The sequence below is a fragment of the Mobula birostris genome, chromosome 4 (assembly GCF_030028105.1).
Source record: "Mobula birostris isolate sMobBir1 chromosome 4, sMobBir1.hap1, whole genome shotgun sequence".
Lineage (NCBI taxonomy): Eukaryota > Metazoa > Chordata > Chondrichthyes > Myliobatiformes > Myliobatidae > Mobula > Mobula birostris.
The window spans coordinates 195,327,830-195,349,220 of NC_092373.1; the positions used below are offsets into that span (position 1 = coordinate 195,327,830).

Genomic DNA, 21,391 nt, shown 5'->3' on the forward strand with positions numbered 1-21,391 from the left:
ATTCACTCGTTATGTGTCATGTCCTATGACTTTGGTGATCATGGTCTTTCCATGACTGTTCTTGGCAATTTTTTCTACAGAAGTGGTAGCCATTGCTTTCTTCTGGGCAGTGTCTTCACAAGACAGGTGACCCCAGACATTATCAACACTCTTCAGAGATTGTCTGCCGTCAGTGGTTGCATAACCAGGACTTGTGTTATTCACCGGCTGCTCAAACGACCATCCACCACCTGCTCCCATGGCTTTACATGACCCTGATCGAGGGCTAAGCAGGTGCTACACCTTGCCCAAGGGTGACCTGCAGGCTAGCGGAGGGAAGGAGCGCCTTACACCTCCTTTGGAGAAAGAGCATGGTAATAGACATTTTCGATGAGCCCACGCCACCCCAATTACACACGTGTCCAATTATCCTACTAACCTTGTACTTCTTTGGAATATGGGAGGAAACTGGAGCACCCAGAGGAAACCACATTGTCATGGGAGAAGGTATGCTATGCTAACATGCTGCCTGCGCAGTCATAAGGAGAACCTGTAAACTCTACACAGAGTGCCTTAGGTCAGCGTTAAAATTGGGTCATTAGATCAGTGACTCCACCAGCTAATCCACTGTACTGTCCAATTCTGCTATCTCTCATGTCCTTACGTTATAAACACAAGAGAGCAAGAGGATAATTCAGGAAAAAGTGGGGTATATTAGCAGGGAACTTTTAAAGCTGTACTGATTTAATATCTGCAGCTGAAATGTTGAACTGAACAGGTAAATATATATATTCCAAAGGCACAAGCAGAAGAGATTCTGCAGATGCTGGAAATCCCAAATAACTAACTAACTCACACACACACACACACACACACACACACACACACACACACACAGCTGGAGGAACTCAGCAGGTCAGGCAGCATCTATGGAAAGGAAAAATAAGTCAATGTTGTGGGCCAAGACCCTACATCAGGACTTCTCATGAAAGGTCCTGATGGAGAGCCTCATCAGAAAATATCAAATGTTTATTCCTTTCAATAGATGCTGCCTGACCTGCTGAGTTCCTCCAGCATTGTGTGTGTGTTACTGCCAAAGAGACAGTTATTTTAAGAAAGGAGGAATTCCTCCCAAGCCTGGATAACATTCCCAATCCACACCACTAAAACAATCGCCAGGTTATTACTAATTTGCTATTTGCCAGACTTCATTTGACTAATGAGGTTAAATACATTGTAGCAACATAGTGAAGGCACATTCATATTAAAGTCCAAGAAAATGGCAATAAAGCTATTATAGTGGCATGCAAAAGTTTGGGCACCCTGGTCAAAAGATCTGTTACTGTGAATAGCTAAGCGAGTAAAAGTTGAACTGATTTCCAAAAGGCATAAAGTTGAAGATGGTACATTTCTTTAATATTTTAAGCAAGATTACTTTTTTTATTTCCATCTTTTACAGTTTCAAAATAACAAAAAAGGAAAAGGGCCCCAAGCAAAAGTTTGGGCACCCAGCATGGCAGTATTTAGTAACACCCCCTTTGGCTAGTATCACTGCTTGTAAATGCTTTCTGTAGCCAGCTAAGAGTCTTTCAATTCTTGTTTGGGGGATTTTTGCCCATTCTTTCTTGCAAAAGGCTTCTAGTTCTGTGAGATTCTTGGGCCATGTTGCATGCACTGTTCTTTCGAGGTCTATCCACAGATTTTCGATGATGTTTAGGTCAGGGGACTGTGAGGGCCATGGCAAAACCTTCAGCTTGCACCTCTTGAGGTAGTCCATTATGGAATTTGAGGTGTGTGTTTAGGTTCATTATCCGGTTGTAAAAGCCATCCTCTTTTCAACTTCTGCTTTTTTACAGACTGTGTGATGTTTGCTTCCAGAATCTACTGGTATTTAATTAAATTCATTCTTCCCTCTACCAGTGAAATGTTCCCTGTGCCGCTGGCTGCAACACAAGCCCAAAGCATGATCAATCCACCCCCCTGCTTAACAGTTGGAGAGGTGTTCTTTTCATGAAATTCTGCACCCTTTTTTCTCCAAACATACCTTTGCTCATTGCAGCCAAAAAGTTCTATTTTAACTTCATCAGTCCACAGGACTTGTTTCCAAAATGCGTCAGGCTTGTTTAAATGTTCCTTTGCAAACTTCTGATGCTGAATTTTGTGGTGAGGACACAGGAAAGGTTTTCTTCTGATGACTCTCCCATGAAGGTCATATTTGTGCAAGTGTCACTGCACAGTAGAACAGAGCACCAACACTCCAGAGTCTGCTAAATCCTCCTGAAGGTCTTTTACAGTCAAATGGTGGTTTTGATTTGCCTTTCTAGCAATCCTACGAGCAGTTCTCTTGGAAAGTTTTCTTGGCCTTCCAGACCTCAACTTGACCTCCACCGTTCCTGTTAACTGCCATTTCTTAATTACATTACAAACTGAGGAAACAGCTACCTGAAAATGATTTGCTATCTTCTTATAGCCTTCTCCTGCTTTGTGGGCACCATTTATTTTAATTTTCAGAGTGCTAGGCAGCTGCTTAGAGGAGCCCATGGCTGTTGATTGTTGGGACAAGGGAATTTATAAAGCTTTGAAATTTGCATCACCTGCCCTTTCCTAATGATGACTGAACAAGCCATAGCCCTAACAAGCTAATTAAGGTCTGAGACCTTGGTAAAAGTTATCTGAGAGCTCGAATCTCTTGAGGTGCCCAAACTTTTGCAAGGTGCTCCTTTCCCTTTTTTCACTCTAAAATTGTACAAAACAAAAATAATACACTAATCTTGCTTAAAATGTTGAAAAGAATGTTTCATCTTTAACTTTATGACTTTTGGAGATCAGTTCATCTTCTACTCACTTAACTATTCACAGTAACAGAAATTTTGTATGCCACTGTACATTAACATCAGCAAAAATAAATTACTTGGTGATTATCAATTTGTTGTTTCCAACACTTGCTCATTAATTACAGAGAACATTCTGCAGTAAAGATAGTGCAAGCACACACCTCTTATAAAGATGAGAAAGTCTGCAGATGCTGGAAATCCAAAGCAAAACACACACAAAATGCTGGGGGAGATCAGCAAGTCAGGCAGCGTCTATGGAGATGAGTAAACAGTCGATATTTTGGGCCCAGACCTTCGATTAAGCTGAGTGGGGCAAGTTCACAGGAGAGGTGTGGAGCAAGTTTCCCACACATAGGACAGTGGGGGCCTGGAATGCACTGCCAAGTTGGCAGGGGGTGGAGGTTGATATGATAGTTAAGAAAACTCTTCGATAGGCATGTAAACGTGCAGAGAATGGAGGGATATGGGCACTCTGTAGGCAAAAGGGATTAGTTCAGTTAGGCAGGTAAATTAGTTCGGTACATCATTCTGTGCTGAAGGACATGCTCCTGTTCAGTGTCCCCCAAAGAGACACTTGAATTGAATTATCCAAAGCTTCAACACGCACTCCGAGACAGGAAATTCTGCCCCACCCTCTGACAATTGGTGGGCTGTAACTGAGTAAAACCAGATCAACATACATAAAATGCAGAAGGAACTCAGCAGGTCAGGCGACATCCATGGGAGTCAATAAACAGTCAACATTTTGGACTGAGACTCTTCTTCAGGATTGGAAAAGAAGGGGAAGGTGCCAGAATAAGAAGGTGGGGGGAAGGGAATGACAATAGCTAGTTGGTGATAGGTGAAGCCAGGTGGGTGGGAAAGATAAAGGGCTGGAGAGGAAGGAATCTGACAGGAGAGGGAAGTGGACAGTATGAGAAAGGGAAGGAGGAGGACACCGAGGGGGAGGTGATAGGCAGGTGAGAGGAGGTAAGAGGGCAGAGTGGGGAATAGAGCAAGAGAGATGGGGTGGGGATTCTTTTTATCTGAAGAAGACATTGATATTCATGACATCAGATTGGTGCTCTTAGGTGGAATATGAGGCGTTGCTCCTTCACCTTGAGGGGGCCTCATCTTGGCATGAGAGGCGGCCATGAACCGACATGCCAGAATGGGAATGGGAATCACAATTAAAATGTTTAGCCATTTATATTCAGAGAATCTGAAATGAGAACTATCATAGCACTGCACTAATAAATGTTAATCACACCTCCCCATAGATGTCAGGAAAATAAGAACTGGGATCCTATACGAGCGTAATTTCAGCTAACTCATGATATTTTTTATTTTCTCATTTTATTTAGAGATACAGAATGATAATAAGCCCTTTCGGCCCATCAAGTCTGTGCCGTCCAATTACACTCACGTGACCAATTAACCTACCAACCAGTACGCCTGTGGAATGTGGGAGGAAACCACAGCACCCTGAGGAAATCCATGTGGTCACCGGGAGAACATACAAACCCTTCAAAGACAGCAGCATGAACTGAACCCAGGTCACTTGTGCTGTAATAGCATTACACTACCGTGCTGCCCGAAAGGGTCACGTAGGGAATTTTACATTAAACATTTCTGTTTTATTTTAAAATGCCAACATACTTTGGAATACTGTATTGAGAAATGACCTGGACCCAGAAATAGTGACAAAGTATTTTTTTGTTGAGCAAGTGGCTGAGACGGGTGTGAAGGACTATTTTACTGGAGGCGATTGATGGGACTAGGCAGATTAATGGTTAAACTAGATAGGCCAAAGGACCTGTTTGTGTTCTCTAGCGTTTTGTGACTCTATTCTATGACTTAAATGTCTGATGAAAATATGAAATGAGAAACACATATTGAAAACATTTCACCACAATGCATTAATAGTTTATATTTGGGAGGGGCAAATACTACATATGTATGAGAATTGACATACTTACAGTGCCTTTATAAAGTATTCACCCCCCCAGGAAGTTTTCATGTTTATTATTTTACAACATTGCATCACAGTGGATTTTATTCATCTTTTTTAACACTGATCAGCAGAAAGACTCTCTCATGTCAAAGTGAAAACAAATCTCTACAAAGTGATCTAAATTAATTACAAATGTGAAACATAAAATAATTGATTGCATAAGTATTCACCCCCCCCCCCCTTTAATATGACACACCAAATCATCAGTGGTACAGCCGATTGGTTTTAGAAGTCACATAATTAGTAAATGAAGATCACCTGTGTGCAGTCAAGGTGTTTCAATTAATTGCAGTAAAAATTTGTAGTAAAAACTGTATCCGGAAAGTTCAACTGCATGTGAGTCAGTATCCTGGCAAAAACTACACCATGAAGACAAAATAACACTCTAAGCAACTCTGCAAAAAGGTTATTGAAAAGCACAAGTCAGGAGATGGATACAAGAAAATTTCTAAGTTCCTTGGAGTATGGTTAAGTCAATCATCAAGAAATTGAAAAAAAAAAAGCACAGCTGTAAATCTGCCTGATGCAGGCCATCCTCAAAAATTGCGAGTTACAAAGTCTGGATGAGTTACAAGCTTCAGCAGCTGATTTGGGAGAGACAGCGCATACAACAACTGTTGCCCAGTTGCTTCACTGGTTTTTGCTTTATGGGAGAGTGGCAAAGAGAAAGCCACTGTTGAAAAAAAACAAATGAAATCTTGGCTGGAGTTTGCCAGAAGGCATGTGGAGTCAGCTGGAAGAAGGTTCTATAGTCTGATGAAACCAACATTGAGCTTTTTGGCCATCAGACAAAACACTATGTTTGGTGCAAGCAAAACACTGCACATCATCAAAAACACATCATCCCGACTGTGAAGCATGGTGGGGGCTGCATCGTGAGGTGGGGATGCTTCACTGTAGCTGATTTATAAAGATAGAGGGTAAAACGAATACAGCAAAATACAGGAAATCCTGGAGGAAAACTTTATGCAGTCCACAAGAAAACTGAGACTCGGGAGAAGATTTGTTTTCCAGCAAGACAATGACCCCAAGCATAAAGCCAAAGCTACACAGGAATGACTTAAAAACAACAAAGTTAATCTCCTGGAGTGGCCAAATTGGAGTTAGGAATTTGCAGCTGGACTTGAAAAGGGCTGTTCATTCATAATCCCCATGTAATCTGACAGAGTTTGAGCAGTTTTGTAAAGAAGAATGGGGGGAAAATTGCAGTGTCCAGATGTGCAAAGCTGATAGAGACCTATCCACACAGACTCAAGGCTGTATTTGCTGCCAAAGATACATCTACTAAATACTGACTTGAAGGGGGTGAGTAATTATGCACATTTATTTTGTTTAATAATTGTAATAAATTTAGACCAATTTGTAGAAATTTGTTTTCACTTTGACACAAAAGAGTCTCTTTCTGTTGATCAGCATCAAAAAAGCCAAATTAGTTCCATTGTGATTCAATGTTGTAAAACAATAAAATATTAAAATTTCTAAGGGGGGGTGAATACTTTTTATAGGCACTGTACATGCTCACTGACAAATTGATCACTCAAGTGCTGTATGGATGGAGTGGAAAGAGGACTTCACATAAAAACAAACAAACCGAATGTGAGTATTTATAAGGGAAATTTTAGAAGTTCCTGTTAAATGAACCATTTGTTATGCCCAACAAAAGTATAAAATTGGAAACAGATGCAGTGGCTTGTGTTCATTCAAATGAAGGAAAACTCCTACAGAATTCATTACTGAGGCTTGTTGTGCTTTGCAGTTAGAGTAGTTCTACTATTACGGTGGGATTGTGTATGCCAAGAATATTCCAGTATGACACTTGGTGGCCACTTTGTTAGGTACTTCCAATAACTAATCAAGTGGCTACTGAGTGTATGTTCATGATCCATTGCTGTACCCCATCCACTTCAAGGTTCAATGTGTTGTGCATTCAGAGATACTCCTTTACACATCACTGTTGTAACACATGGTTACTTGACTTACTTTCACCTGCCAGTTAGCTTGACTTTACTCTGACCTCTGGCTTTAACAAGATTTTTTTGCCCACAGAACTGCCACTCACAAGATGCTTTTTTTTTTGCTTGTTGTACCATACTCAGTAAAGTCAAAAAGACTCGTGTTTGAAAATCCCAGGATATCGGCAGTTTGAGATACTCAAACCACCCAATCTGGCATCAACAATCATTCCGTGGTCAGAGTCACTTAACTCACATTTCTTCCCTATTTTGGTGTTTGGTCTGAACAACAGAACCTATTGACCATGCTTTTATGCATTGAGTTGCTGCCAAGCGATTGGATGATTAGTTATTTATGTTAATGTGCAGCTGTATAGGTGTACCAAATAAGGTGGCCACTGAGAGTACAAGACTGTAAGAACAAATGATGTATGAGCAGAATTAGGCCAATTGGCCAGTGAGTCTGCTCTAGCATTCAGTCGTGACTGATCTTCATTCTACTCCACACTCTGCCTCTTCATGTAAACCTAAATCCCCACCCCTCCTGCCATCAATCAAGAAACAATCAATCTCTGCCTCTAATGCGCCCAATGACTTGACCTCCACAGCCCTCTGTGGCCATGGATTTCACAGATTCTGACTGAAGGAATTCCGCATCATTTCTCGTCCCTTTATTCTGAGGCCGTGCCCTTGGACCCTAGATTCTTCTACTAATGGAAACATCCTCTCCACGTCCATAGCTTTCATTATTCAGTAGGTTTAATTGAGATCCCCCCCTCATTCTTCTAAACTTCACTGCATACAAGCCCAGGACATAAGGCCTTTCATTTCCAGGATCAAGCTTGTGAAGATCCAGATACTGATACAAGCTAAATAACCATGTAGAATGGATCAGCCTTAAATTTATGTGGGGCATGGTTGTATAGATTATCGCAATGCTTTACAGCGCTAGCCGTAAAATGAGAGCTGCCACTGTCTGCGAGGAATTTATACATCCTCTCTGTGAATATGTGGGTTTACCTCCGTGTTCTGTCAGGTTCCAAAGACGTATAGGTTAGGGTTAGTGAGCTGTGACATACTATGTTGTCTCAAGAATCGTATCGACCCTTTCCCAGCACAATCCTCTCATTTTGATTTGATGCAAACGATGTATTTCACTGTATGTTTCAATGTACATGTGATAGATAAAGCTAATCTTTATTAATTACCTTTAGTGCATGGCTTGATCACAAGAACTGCCTTTCAACCATTCACAGGCTCCATAGGTAAGACAGAACAGTCCGATCTAATGCTCTGAATGGGGCAGCTTAAAGCATCTTCAGAACAATTTATTTTGCAGCATTTTTCTTATCTACAAGAATGCTATGGTGGTGTAATCCTTTTCCAGAGAAGAACTATTTTTCCTTAAGTTTTAAAGTGAAAGGAGGAAAGATTTGGGGCAATATGGTGGGGGAAGGGCTTTGAGTAGATACAATAGCTATATTTAAGGGGTACTTAGACAGACATATGAACAGGCAGGGAATGAAATGATTTAGACCATGTGCAGACAGATGGGATGAATTTTGAATTGAACTGGCTGGCACAGACATCGTTGGTGCAAGGGCACTGTCCTATGTACTATGTTGTCTGTGATTCATGACAAATAAGAGTCACCTATGGCTTGGCAACTTCTGAGGATCAAAGACAGATGTTTGAACTAGAAGTGCCAAAGTCAGAGTCCCAAGTCTGTGAAGCTCTTCTACTCTACTGTGGAAGCCCAGTGTCTGAGTTCACGTCTGCTGGAGGTCCTAGATGGTTTGTCCTGGAGTTAGAGGACTGTCTATGTGTGTGGGTGGGAGAGAGGAACAGGGCTTGTTTTGCTGCTGTTGTTTTGCTGTGTTCTTTGTTGTTTTTCCAAACATGGTGGGATTCCTACGTGAGTGCCTAAGTATGTGACTGCATTTGTGGGCTGCTCCCAGCATGCACCTGGATGTGTTGATCTTTCATGCAAATGACATACAGTATTTCACTGTATGTTTTGATATACTGTACATGATAAAAAAAAAACTCATCTTCTTCACTACCTAATCTAAGGTTTAGATAGTGGAGAAGATTGAAGATTCAAGAACCTCAGTTGCTGTTTCACTCTTATTTCCCAGTTTTTGACTCTTTCCCAGCTCTGAAAGATGCTGGACCTTGCTGTTCTATAAAGCCAAAATCCTAAACTCTAGGAATAAAATGGCAGAAAGTGGTGTGATCTGAGAATCTCTTGAGATTAATTGGATTCTGAAGCATTTTGGGTTCTGAAGATAACCATACTTGGAGATGTGTAATTGGCAAAGCTTCATACTACAGTATGAGGACCTTCACTGTTCAGGGTCAACCATGGACGTTACAGCCTACCTGAATACTTAATATGCAAACCAGTACGTAGCCAAATATACTCTTAGAAGATTTAAAAGGATGAGACTATAAATGTTCATAGCATAAAGCACATCAATTATAATTTTTTTTGCTTTTTGCAGTGTAAACTAACTACTCTGTTCTGGTTGTTAGCTTGTGATAAGTGAGACTGGTTGCCAGTGCAAGATTTGTTAATCTTTCTATTTTTTCACACCTGCTTTGCCAGATTAAGTAAGGACAGAATTTCCCCAAAACAACAGAAAGCCAATTAGTGAGCCTTCCTGAGCTTGACATACAATGAGGTCAATTTTTTTTCACATTTATGATCATAAGACAGAGAAGCAGATTGGAGCATTTGGTCTATCGAGTCTGTACTACCAATTCCATAATTCCTCCCAACCCTATGTTCCAGCCTTCTCCCTGTAACATCTCAAGCTCTGTCTAATCAAGAACCTATCAAACTCTGCTTTAAATGTACCCAATGACTTGGCCTCCACAGTCACCTATGGAAAAGAATTCCACAAATTCACTGCCCTGTAGCTAAAGAAATTCCTCCTCATCTGTTCTAAGTGGACACCCTCCAGTCCAGGGGTTCCCAAATATTTTTTTTATGCTACAGAACCTTACAATTAACTGAGGGGTCTGTGGACCACAGGTTGGAAACCCTGCTCTGGTCTGAGACTTCCCCAACTACAGCAAACATCCTCCATGGCTGCTCCTTCTGGGCCTTTCAATATTCAATTGGTTTTAATGAGGTCATCCCCTCATTCTTCTGAACTGTATTGGGTACAGGCTCAGAGACATCAATTGCTCCTCGTACTTTAACCCTTTCATTCCCAGGATCATTCTCATGAATCTTCTCTGGACCCATCTGCCTATCATCCCTCCTTGTATGGATCCACCTATCATTTACTAGCTCTATTTCCATCCCTATCCTTCACCTTCATTCACACTGAGTTCTCCCCCTTGTCTTTCAGTCTAGGTGACCAGTGTCGAGCCAGAAAGTTGACTGTCCATTTTCCTCCTCAGATGCTGCCTGACCCCTGAGTTTCTCCAGCATCCTGTTTGTAAGCATAAGACTATAAGATATAGAAAAATAATTAGACCATTCGTCCCATCGAGTCTGCTTTGCCATTCCATTGTGGCTGATTTATCACCCCTCTCAACCCCATTCTCCTGCCTTCTCCTTGTGACTTTTGATGCCCTTAATAATCAAGAACCTACCAAACTTTAACGCTTAAATATAACCAACACTATGCCTCCACAGCTGTCTGTGGCAATGAATTCCACCGATTCACCATCCTCTGGTTAAAGAAATTCCTCCTCATCTCTGTTCCCTCGATTCTGAGGCTGTGCTCTCTGGTCCTAGACACCCTCACTATTGGAAACGTCCTCTCTACGTCCACTCCATCTCGGTCTTTTAATATTCAGTAGGTTTCATTTAGTGTAACCATGAGACTGACATTTTGGTCAATCCTGCTGGCCAATGGTAACATTCACTTCTTGTTTAATACTTTGGCCTTGGTGGCTTTTGAAAAAATTTCTTTCTTAGTAACAGACTTGATCACACCAACAGCCACTGTCTGTCTCAGATCACGGACAGCAAAGTGACCAGGTGGTGGATGCTCCAAAAAGCTCCACAAATAAGGGCTTACCTGGCATCATGCAAACAATGGCTACCTCTCCATGTTGAACTGTGACAGACGAGACATAAGTAGACAAGATGGTTCAAAAAGTCATCTGGGATATTTGCTATCGTTTCCCAGGGCACAGAATGCAAGAGTATGAAGGTTATGGTAGAACTTTATAAAACATTAACAACAGGAATTCTGCAGATGCTGGAAATTCAAGCAACACACATCAAAGTTGCTGGTGAACACAGCAGGCCAGGCAGCATCTGTAGGAAGAGGTACAGTCGACGTTTCAGGCCGAGACCCTTCGTCAGGACTAACTGAAGGAAGAGTTAGTAAGAGATCTCTTACTCTTACTAATCTCTTACTAACTCTTCCTTCAGTTAGTCCTGACGAAGGGTCTCGGCCTGTAACGTAGACTGTACCTCTTCCTAGAGATGCTGCCTGGCCTGCTGCGTTCACCAGCGACTTTGATGTGTGTTGTTTTTATAAAACATTAGTTCAACAGCAGTACCAGTAATTCCAGTCATTACAATGCAGCAGTAACATGTTCACCAAATTACAGGAATGATATCAATAAGATTGAAAAAGTGAGAGAAAATTTACAAGGATGTTGCCAGGAATTGAGTACCCAAGTTAAAAGGAGAGGTCAAATAGGTTAGGAGTTTATTCCCTGGAGCATAGAAAAATCAGGAGAAATTTCAAAGAGGTATATAAAATTATGAGGGGTATAGGTAGGGTAAATGCAAGCAGACTTTTCCCACTAGGATTTGGTGAGACTAGAACTAGAATCATGGGTTAAGGCTGAATGGTGAAATGTTTAAGGGAACTGAAGGGAAACTTTGGAAATAGACTAACATGCTGTACTGTGCAGAAGCTTTGGGCACATATATATAGCTAGAGCACCAAAGACTTTTGCACAGTACTATAATAATTTTATGTATTGCACTGTACTACTGCCACCAAAAAACAACAAATTTCATGACATACGTGAGTGATGATAAACCTAATTCTGATATGGGTCTCTATTGTCGCCTGAGAGTGAGAAGAGGATAGGGAGAAGGGAATCGTGGCTGGGAAAAGGGGGAAGGGAGAGGGGAGGGAGTGGGAAGTACCAGAGAGACTTTCTGTAATGATCAATAAACCAATTGTTTTGAATGAAATGACCTTGCCAGGTGTCTCAGGGCTGGATGTGTCTGCACTCTCACCCACCCCCTCCTCTGGCACTCCTTCTCTGCCACCTGTCCCACACCTTCCTGTGGCACTCCACCCTCACCATTCCCAAAATCCTTTGCTCCCACCAGATTCACAAACTCGCTCTCTGCTCCATGTTGACAACATACTGTGCAGAAGTCTTAGGCATCCTAGCTAAATGTAAGTGCCTCAGATTTTTGCACAGTGCAGCATACTCTGTGGCCACTTTATTTGGTATACCTGATCATTAACGCCAATATCTAATCAGCCAATCATGTGGCAGCAACTCAATACATAAAAGCATGCAGACATGGTCAGAAGGTTCAGTTTTGTTCAGGTCAAACATCAGAAATGTGATTTAAGTGGCTTTGACCATGGAATGATTTTTGGTGCCAGCTGAGCTGATTTCAGTATCTCAGAAACTGCTGATCTCCTGGGATGTTAACGCACAACAGTCTATAGTTTACAGAGAATGCTGCAAAAAACAAAAAAATCCTGTGAGTGGCAATTCTGTGGGTGAGAACACCTAGTTAATGATAGGGGTCAGATGAAAATGGCCAGACTGTTTCAAGCTGAACAGATGGTGCAGCAAACAATGTTACCACAGGGTGACATCTTCCAGACAGTCCAAAAAACTGTTTCTTTCAATTCTTTTTTTCTTTTAAATGTGGTTCTGTACTGTTGGAGCCTTTGATCTACAGTTTGGTGTGTTTTGGGCTGATTGAGTGACCTGGCACTTTGCTGTCTCCAAGTGAGTTCTGGGAGACAAATGGCCTCAGGGCCAGAAAGTTTAGAAATGCAGTGCATGCCCGTGATCAACTCCATTTCTTGGCGATCTTTCCGACTAAAGTGTTGAGGAAGGTCTAGTCATCGTACCGAGTGTTCAGCGCCATCCAACAGCCTCTTACTCGCTGCTGCCGGAAGAAGGTGTCTGTGTGTGATGGTCTCACTCTCCTTCTGGCTCACTGCTCCCGTGGGAAAGTCCCTGCGTTCAAATGGTTTCTCCCTCCTTCAATACAGTCGGAGGGTGGTGCCTCTGGGTCTGCAGTTTGTGAGTTGGACTATAGTTCCTAGTCACACCTTTCTCTGTTTCTATTCTGGACGACTTTGAATCGGGATGGCCTGCAGACACTGAACACTGAGCTGAACTGAATATAGACTCCTCGATGTTGTGTTTTTGCTCATTCTTTCTTGTTGCTGTTCGCACCATTTTTTTTTTGCATGTTGGCGGGGTTGATGTTCTTGTTGCTGTTTATGCAGTTTGGTTTTGGCCCATGAGAGTGTTGGGGTTTGTGTTGTCGTTTACCCGATTTGTTTTCTGCACACGTGGGGGGATGGATGTTCTTGTTGTCATTTGTGTGATTTGTTTTTTTTTGTGCGTGGAGGGGAGGTTGATGTTCTTGTTGCAATTTATGCAAATTGTTTCCCTTCTGTGCGTGGGGGTGAGGTTTGATGTTTTTCTTTGAATGGGTTCCATGGTGTTTCTTCGTTTCATTTCTGACTGTGTGAAGTCGAATCTCAGGGTTGTACACTGCATGCATACATACTTTGATAATAAATGCATTTTGAATCCTTTGAACGTGTACATCAGTGGTGTGGAGAAGAGCATCTCTGAATGCCCAACAATTGGGATCTTGGAGTGGATGGGCTACAGCAAAAGATGACCATGAACATAACACTCAGTGGCCACTTTATTATGTAGAGGAGGTACCTAATAAAGTGGGCACAGAATGTATATAATTGGTTCCAAATTATATTGAGGTATCAAAGTTCTTACCACATCTTTTCTTTATTTTCACATCACTGAGCCTTGTCTTTCACATAGACTTGTTTTATTATGCTGGCAAGGGACATTGATAATCTCATCACATCTCACCATCAGCTTTCTGCATAAATGATGCATGATTACTTGAACAGATTTCTACCCTGACTGACAGATATTGCCAGCTTACTCGAGGATTTTCCATTCCAATGCTTTTTGTTGGTTGTTGGAAATATTACTCCTGGGACCAGAGAGACTCAGAAAATCCCTGCTTTAATTGCTGTCATCATTAATGTCATTCTGAACAATGGGCACTGAACTTGTCAGCAATACTAACATCCCTCAAGGAAAATGAAAGATTGAGATATATACTCTGTAAACGATACTGAATTAAGTGCTCAATACTTGTTCACGCTGCTCTCCTCCACACAGTGATCCCACAATCATCACTATCTACCCAGTTTGAAGAGCACTGCCACAAGAAAGCAGCGTCCATCATCGACGATCCTGGCCATCCACGCCGTGCTCTCTTCTCGCTGTTGCCAACAGGAAGGTGATATAGAGGCCTTAGGTCCCACACCAGCAGTTTCAGGAACAGATATTACCCTCAACCATCAGGCTCCTAAACCAGCGTGGAGGTAACTTCACACCTCAATTCAGAACTGATCACTGAACATGACCTATGGACTCATTTTCAAGGACTCTAGAACTCCTGTTCTCAGTATTATTTGTTTACTTATATTTATTGTTATTTATTTCTTACCTCAAGTTGGTACAAGCTGAGGTGCAGCATAGCCAAGCACACTCATTTCTCAATTGCTAGGGACTTTCAGACTATTCCAGTGGTGTTTAGTATTGTGGCTTTCTGAAGATTTACACAGATATTACTGTGTAGCCCTAATTGTTTAATGCTATTGTATAATGCCTTTGAAATGACACCAGTTGTAGATATTACTACTGGGACTATGTATACACTGTTCATGTTCCATAGTCTTTCAATTTCCTCTTTTAATTCAGCATATTTCTGTTGTTTTTCACTTAATTGATTTCTGTGAGTTGTGTGTGTTTGGAATGGCTATATCTATTAAGTAAGTTGTTCTTGCTTGTTTATCCTGTATTATTATATCCAGGTGGTTATTATGGATTGTCCTCTCTGTAATAACGGATCGTTCATAATATAACTTTTGGTGTTCTGACTCTAAAACTGGATCAGGTTCGTATTTATAGTAAGGAGTGATTTCATTTGAGAGTTTGTATTTTAAAGCAAGATTTTGATGAATGACGTTTGCCACTTGATAGTGCCTGTGTAAGTAATCAGATTGTGTTAAACTGCTACAGGATGATAATAGTCATTTTGTATTGCACAGTTTGTCTTTTGCACATTGCTTGTTTGTCAGTTTTTGTTAGTAGTTTTTCATTGATACCATTACACTTGTTGTTCTACTGTGAATGTCCGTAAGAAAATTAATCTCAGGGTAGTATATGGTGACATATGTGATAATAAATGTACTTTGAACTTCAAGGCTATTGCACTTTAATGTCTACCAGCACTGCACTTTATGAATTGTAACATAACAGTATGTTTTATGTCCTGTTACTGTTTTACTCTTCATACTATTCTGCGGTACTTATGTTTTGAAATGATTTGCAATGATGTCATGCAAAGCAACGTATTTCACTGTGTCATGGTACATTGAAATTGGTCTTGGTTAATTACTGTCCTGTGTAGTGAGATACAAGGAACAGCTCATCTTGCAGACTGTTCGTTTGGGTAAAGTCATTACACTGTGCATTGAGGAATCTTATTTATTTAGAGACATAAGCAGAATCGCCCCTTCCAGCTGCAGAGCCCAGCAATCCCTGATCTAACGCTAGACTTGTCACAGGACAACGAGCAATTCTCTTACTAACTAGTACGTCCTTGGACTGTGGGAAGGAACTGGGGGACCCCAGGAAACCCCATGAATTCCATGGGGAGGACATGCTGAGGATGCCAGGATTGAACTCTGAACTCTGACGCCCTGAGTTGTAATCTCATTGTGCTAACCACTGCGCTACCATGCCGCCCATAGATGGTACAAGATAAAAGCCATAACAATCCAGAATAAAGCTGCAGAAAAAGTGCAGTGCGGGTAAACAATAAAATCACAATAAGGTAGATTGTGAGGTCACGAGTGCCAATAATTAACCAAATACTGACTACCAAAGAAACACACGTTTCTGGACAGGATGTGGCTGAAATACATTGTATTGCCAGAATTATATCAAATTTTTTTAAAATGCCAGGAGTTTTCAGCAGGTCAGGCAGCATCTGTGAGGTCAGCAGAAGGCAATGTTAGAGCCAAGAACCCTTTTTCAGAAGTGGAAACGTGTGAAGAGATGTGCGTTAAGTAGCAGAGAGGAGGAGAAGTAAAGAGAAAGGGGATGTGTGACAATATGCATTGGAAATATCTGAACCCAAGTATAGAGGAAAGGCACTCCTAATAGAGTGGCAATGAAACTTTATTCATAATTCCGAAAGAGCATCGGTGGCTTGGCCGAGTGACACTGTGAGACGTAACATTCTCAAAACTAGGACCCTGCAATTAGTGCTAATCAGGCATCTGTTTAGATAATACAAGTAACATGGAACCCCTGAACCTATCAAAGTAAACTTAACAAGTTTAAACAGAAGGCACCAGGAGATGGCATTACAAAGAGCAAATCGCTCGAGAGAAACAAGGCACTCATTGAACAGGACCTCACTAAGGAGCACCAGGCCATTGTCTCCTGCACCATCACCAACCTTATTAACTCTGAGGATCTCCCGTCCACTGCCACCAACCCCAGTTCCCCTCCCTCCTCCTTTTCCCCAACCCCAACCCCCCCATTGACTGAACTCTTTTCTATAGATGCTGCCTGGCCTGCTGAGTTCCTCTAGCATTTTGTGTGTGTTGATAAGAACTCTCAAACAAGCAACTACTGTTGTTAAACAAAAATTAATTTAGTTATGTGCTTTAAAAACCATGGCGCCTACTGCTCTCTGGCACCCCGCGCAGGCCTGGAGAACTCATTACAGGATGTCTGTGAAAGGGAGTACTTTTACTTTACTTTATACTTCATTGTCGTCAAACAATTGATACTAGACCGTACAATCATCACAGCGATATTTGATTCTGTGCTTCACACTCCCTGGATTACAAATATTAAATATTAAAGACACTAAAATTAGTTAAAATTAATAAATATTAAAAATTTAAATTATAAATCATAAGTAGAAAATAGAAAAATGGGAATTAAGGTAGTGCAAAAAAACCGAGAGGCTGGTCTGGATATTTGGAGGGTACGGCCCAGATCCGGATCAGGATCCGTTCAGCAGTCTTATCACAGTTGGAAAGAAGCTGTTCCCAAATCTGGCCGTACGAGTCTTCAAGCCCCTGAACCTTCTCCCGGAGGGAAGAGGGATGAAAAGTCTGTTGGCTGGGTGGGTCGTGTCCTTGATTATCCTGGCAGCACGGCTCCGACAGCGTGCGGTGTAAAGTGAGTCCACGGACGGAAGATTGGTTTGTGTGATGTGCTGCGCCGTGTTCACGATCTTCTGCAGCTTCTTCCGGTCTTGGACAGGACAACTTCCATACCAGGTTGTGATGTACCCTGGAAGAATGCTTTCTACAGTGCATCTATAAAAATTTGTGAAAAAGTAGGACAAAGTCCAAATTGGAATCAAGTTTAATATCACCAGCGTACTGTATCTCATGAAATACAGTTAATTTAGTGGCAGCAGTAAAATGTAATACATGATGATATAGAAAAAATAAATATGTAAATCAATTACAGTAAGTATATATGTATATTAAATAGTTAAATTAAAAATAATGCAAAAATAGAAATAATTAAAGTGAGGTTGTGTTCATTTGTCCATTTATGAATCGGTTGCAGAGGGGAAGAAGCTGTTCCTGAATCACTGAGTGTGTGCCTTCAGGTTTCTGTACCTCCTACCTGAGGATAACAGTGAGAAGAGGGCCTGCCCTGGGTGGTGGGGATCTTTAATGATGGACGCCTCCTTTCTGAGGCACTGCTCCTTGGATATTTATATATATATATATATATATATATATATATAAAGCTTATTGCTTTCAAAACCAAGCAAATCAAGTTGAAATAGCGGCAAAGAAATTGAAACAAAATTGGGTTCAGATCCATGGAGATGTGAGTGGCTGTCTGAAAGTTTTAAATACAGACAACTGCCACCTCACAGGGGCTGCCTGAGAGTACAAAGTTCAATTTATTATTGAAGTACATATTCTGTATGCCACCATATACAACCCTGAGATTTGTTTTCTTGTGGGCATACTCAGTAAATCCAATAACCAGTATAGAATCAGTGAGAGACCACACCAACAGGGTGCAAAAGACAAACTCTGCAAGTACAAAAAGAAAAAAAAAGAAATTATAATAATAAATAAGCAATGAATATAGAGCATTAGCTGAAGAGTGCTTGAAAGTGATAGCATCTACCCTGCTGTCGTAACACTATTTAACGGTCCCCTAGTATTAGGTGTTCACAACTTTTTTTAATGCCATGGAATCCTACCATTAACCTAGGGGTCCATGGACCCTATGTTGGGAACTCCTGCCTAGTATAGATTCAGGTCAATTCTCTGCCTCCATCTACCTCATTATGATCTTGCACCTTATAGTCTACCCACTATGCACTGTCAGTAACCATAACACCTTATTTGGAATTTGTTATTTACCTTTTTCTACCTCAATGCACTAAGTGTAAAGATCTGATCTGTACAAAGGGTATGCAACACAAATTTGTCATTGCATCTATGTCACTAAGGAACCAAGTCCACTCCAACAAACCATCCACGTTACAATTTTCCATCATGTGAAACCACATCCATACATCAAACAGAATCAGGTTTAATATCATCGGCATATGTCGTGAAATTTGTTGTCCTTGTGGCAGCAGTACAATGAAATACATAATAATAGAGACACCTTGATGTCTTCCCCATCATTTTGGGGGATGGTAACCAGACCAGCTTGACAAAGTCACAGAATAATTATCATCAACAAATCACTTGTAATACCAAAGGAACCAACACACTGGACCACTGTTACACCACCAAGAGAGCTTACCATGCTATTACACACTTGCACTGGGTCTCGAAAATCTGATCACCTGGCTGTTCTTCTACTACCTGAGTACAGGCAGCACCAGTAGTGAGGAACAAGAAGGTATGAACAAGAGAAGCACAGGAGTACTTACAGGACTGATTTGAATTGGTGGACTAAACTGTACTCGAATCTGGATGAGTATGCTGCAGTTGTTAACAACTTCATTAAAACCTGTGTGGATGAGTGTGCCTATGAAAACTTTCTGTGCATTTCTAAACCAAAAGCAGTTGGTGAACCAGGAGGTTTGTCATCTGCTGAGGGCTAGATCTGTGCAATTAAGTTAGGCAACCCAGGTCTGTACAAGAAAACTGGGGTATGACATGCAGAGGGCTATTTCAAGATGAAGATATGATTCCAACTGAGGTTGGAGGCAACATCAAATGCATGTCTGGGTTTGCAGGCCATTACTTCCTACAAAGCAAAACCCAACATCAGATTTAGATGGGGAGAGAATTCAAAATGCAGAGATGCAAAAAGACTTGGGAGTCCTTGTGCAGGATACCCTAAAGGTTAACCTCCAGGTTGAGTCGGTGGTGAAGAAGGCGAATGCAATTTTGGCATTCATTTCTAGAGGTATAGAATATAAGAGCTTGGATGTGATGTTGAGGCTCTATAAGGCACGCATGAGACCACCCTTGGAGTATTGTGTGCAGTTTTGGGCTCTTTATTTTAGACAGGATATACTGACATTGGAGAGGGTTCGGAGAAGATTCACCAGAGTAACTCCAGGAATGAAAGGATTACCGTATGAGGAACGTCTGGCAGCTCTTGGGTTGTTTTCCCTGGAGTCAGGAGAATGAGGGGAAACATTCCAAACGTTGAAAATCCTGAACAGACTAGATATGGCAAGGTTATTTCCCATGGTAGGGGAATCCAGGACAAGAGGGCACAACCTCAGGATTGAAGGATGTCTCTTTAGAACTGAGCTGCAGAGAAATTAATTTAGTCAGAGGGTGGTAAATCTGCGGAATTTGTTGCCATGAGCAGTTGTGGAGGCCAAGTCACTGGGTGCTTTTAAGGCAGAGATAGATAGATTCTTGATTAGCCAGGGCATCAAAGGGTATGGGGAGAAGGCAGTGAAGTAGGGATGACTGGAAGAATAGGATCAGCCCATAATTGAATGGTGGAGCAGACTCTGGGCCGAATGGCCTACTTCTGTTTCTATATCTAATGGTCTTATTGTCTTAACATCTTGAATGGCAGCGATGCTTCAGTACCAGCCGAGCTCAATGCCTTTTATGTCCACTTTGAAAGGGCAGAAATAACAACAGCTGTGAGGATTCGTGCTGCACAGTGACCCTGTGATCTCTGTCTCGTTGGCCAACATCAGGCTCTCTTTCAGGAGAGCGAACCCTCGCAGAGCGGCAGACCCTGATGGAGTACCTGGTAAGGCTCTGCAAACTTGCGCCAACAAGTTGGCGGTGGACTAGACTGTATTCTTGTCCACCGATTCAATAGACTTTTTTTCAATCTCTCACTGCTGTAATTGGAAGATCTCACCTTCTTCAAAAGGGCAACAAATATACCAGTGCCCAAGAAGAGCAGCGTGAGCAGCCTTAACGACTATCACCCAGTAGCACTCACACCTACGGAGATGAAATGCTTTGTGAGGTTGGTCATGGCTAAAATGAACTCCTGCCTCAGCAAGGACCCAGACTTACTGCAATTTGCCTATCGCCACAATAGGTCCACTGTAACTCAGCATTTAACACCATCATTCCTATAGTTCTGATCAAAAAGCTGCAGAACTTGGCAGTCTGTACCTTGGATCATCAGTTTCCTAACCGTAAGACCACAATCTGTGCAGATTGGGAACAACATCCCCTCCTCACTGACGTTCAACACTGGCACAACTCAGGGGTGTGCACTTAGCCCACTGCTCTACACTACACCAATGACTGTGTGGCTAGGTACGTGTAGCTCAAATGCAATCTAGAAGTTTGGTGATGATACAACCACTGTGGTCAGAATCTCAGAAGGAGACGAAAGGGGGCACAGGAGTAAGATGTGCCAGCTGGTTGAGTGGTGTCGCAGCAACAATCTGGCACTCAACGTCAGAAAGACCAAAGGGCTGATTGTGGTCTTCAGAAAGAGTACGAAGAGAGAACACAAACCAAACCTCAGAGCGATCAGAAGTGGAAACTGTGAGCAATTTCAAGTTCCTGGGTGTCAATATCTGAGGATATAACCTGGTCCCAAAATATCGATGCAGCTATAGAGAAGGCAAGACAGATGCTATATTTCACTAGGAGATTGAGGAGAATTGGCTTGTCACCTAAAACACTCAAATTTCTACAATGTACCATAGAGAGCATTCTGACAGGCTGCATCACCATCTAATATGGAGGGACTACTGCACAGGATCAAAAGAAGCTACAGAAAGTTGTAAAATTAGTCAGCTGCATCATAGGTCCTAGCCCCCATTGTTTCCAAGACATTCATGCAGAGGTGCCTTCGAAAGGCGGTGTCTATTATTAAGGACCCCAATCACCCAGGAC

At 41.8% G+C, this 21,391-nt stretch overlaps 1 long non-coding RNA gene across 1 annotated transcript; it reads left to right on the top strand.

Moving 5' to 3' along the window:
• The first annotated feature begins 220 nt into the window (after window positions 1-220).
• On the top strand, window positions 221-14,405 carry LOC140196103 (uncharacterized). Its single transcript, XR_011885617.1, has 3 exons — window positions 221-486; window positions 4,157-4,348; window positions 14,160-14,405. It is a non-coding gene; the product is annotated as an uncharacterized lncRNA (long non-coding RNA).
• Window positions 14,406-21,391: the final 6,986 nt, after the last annotated feature.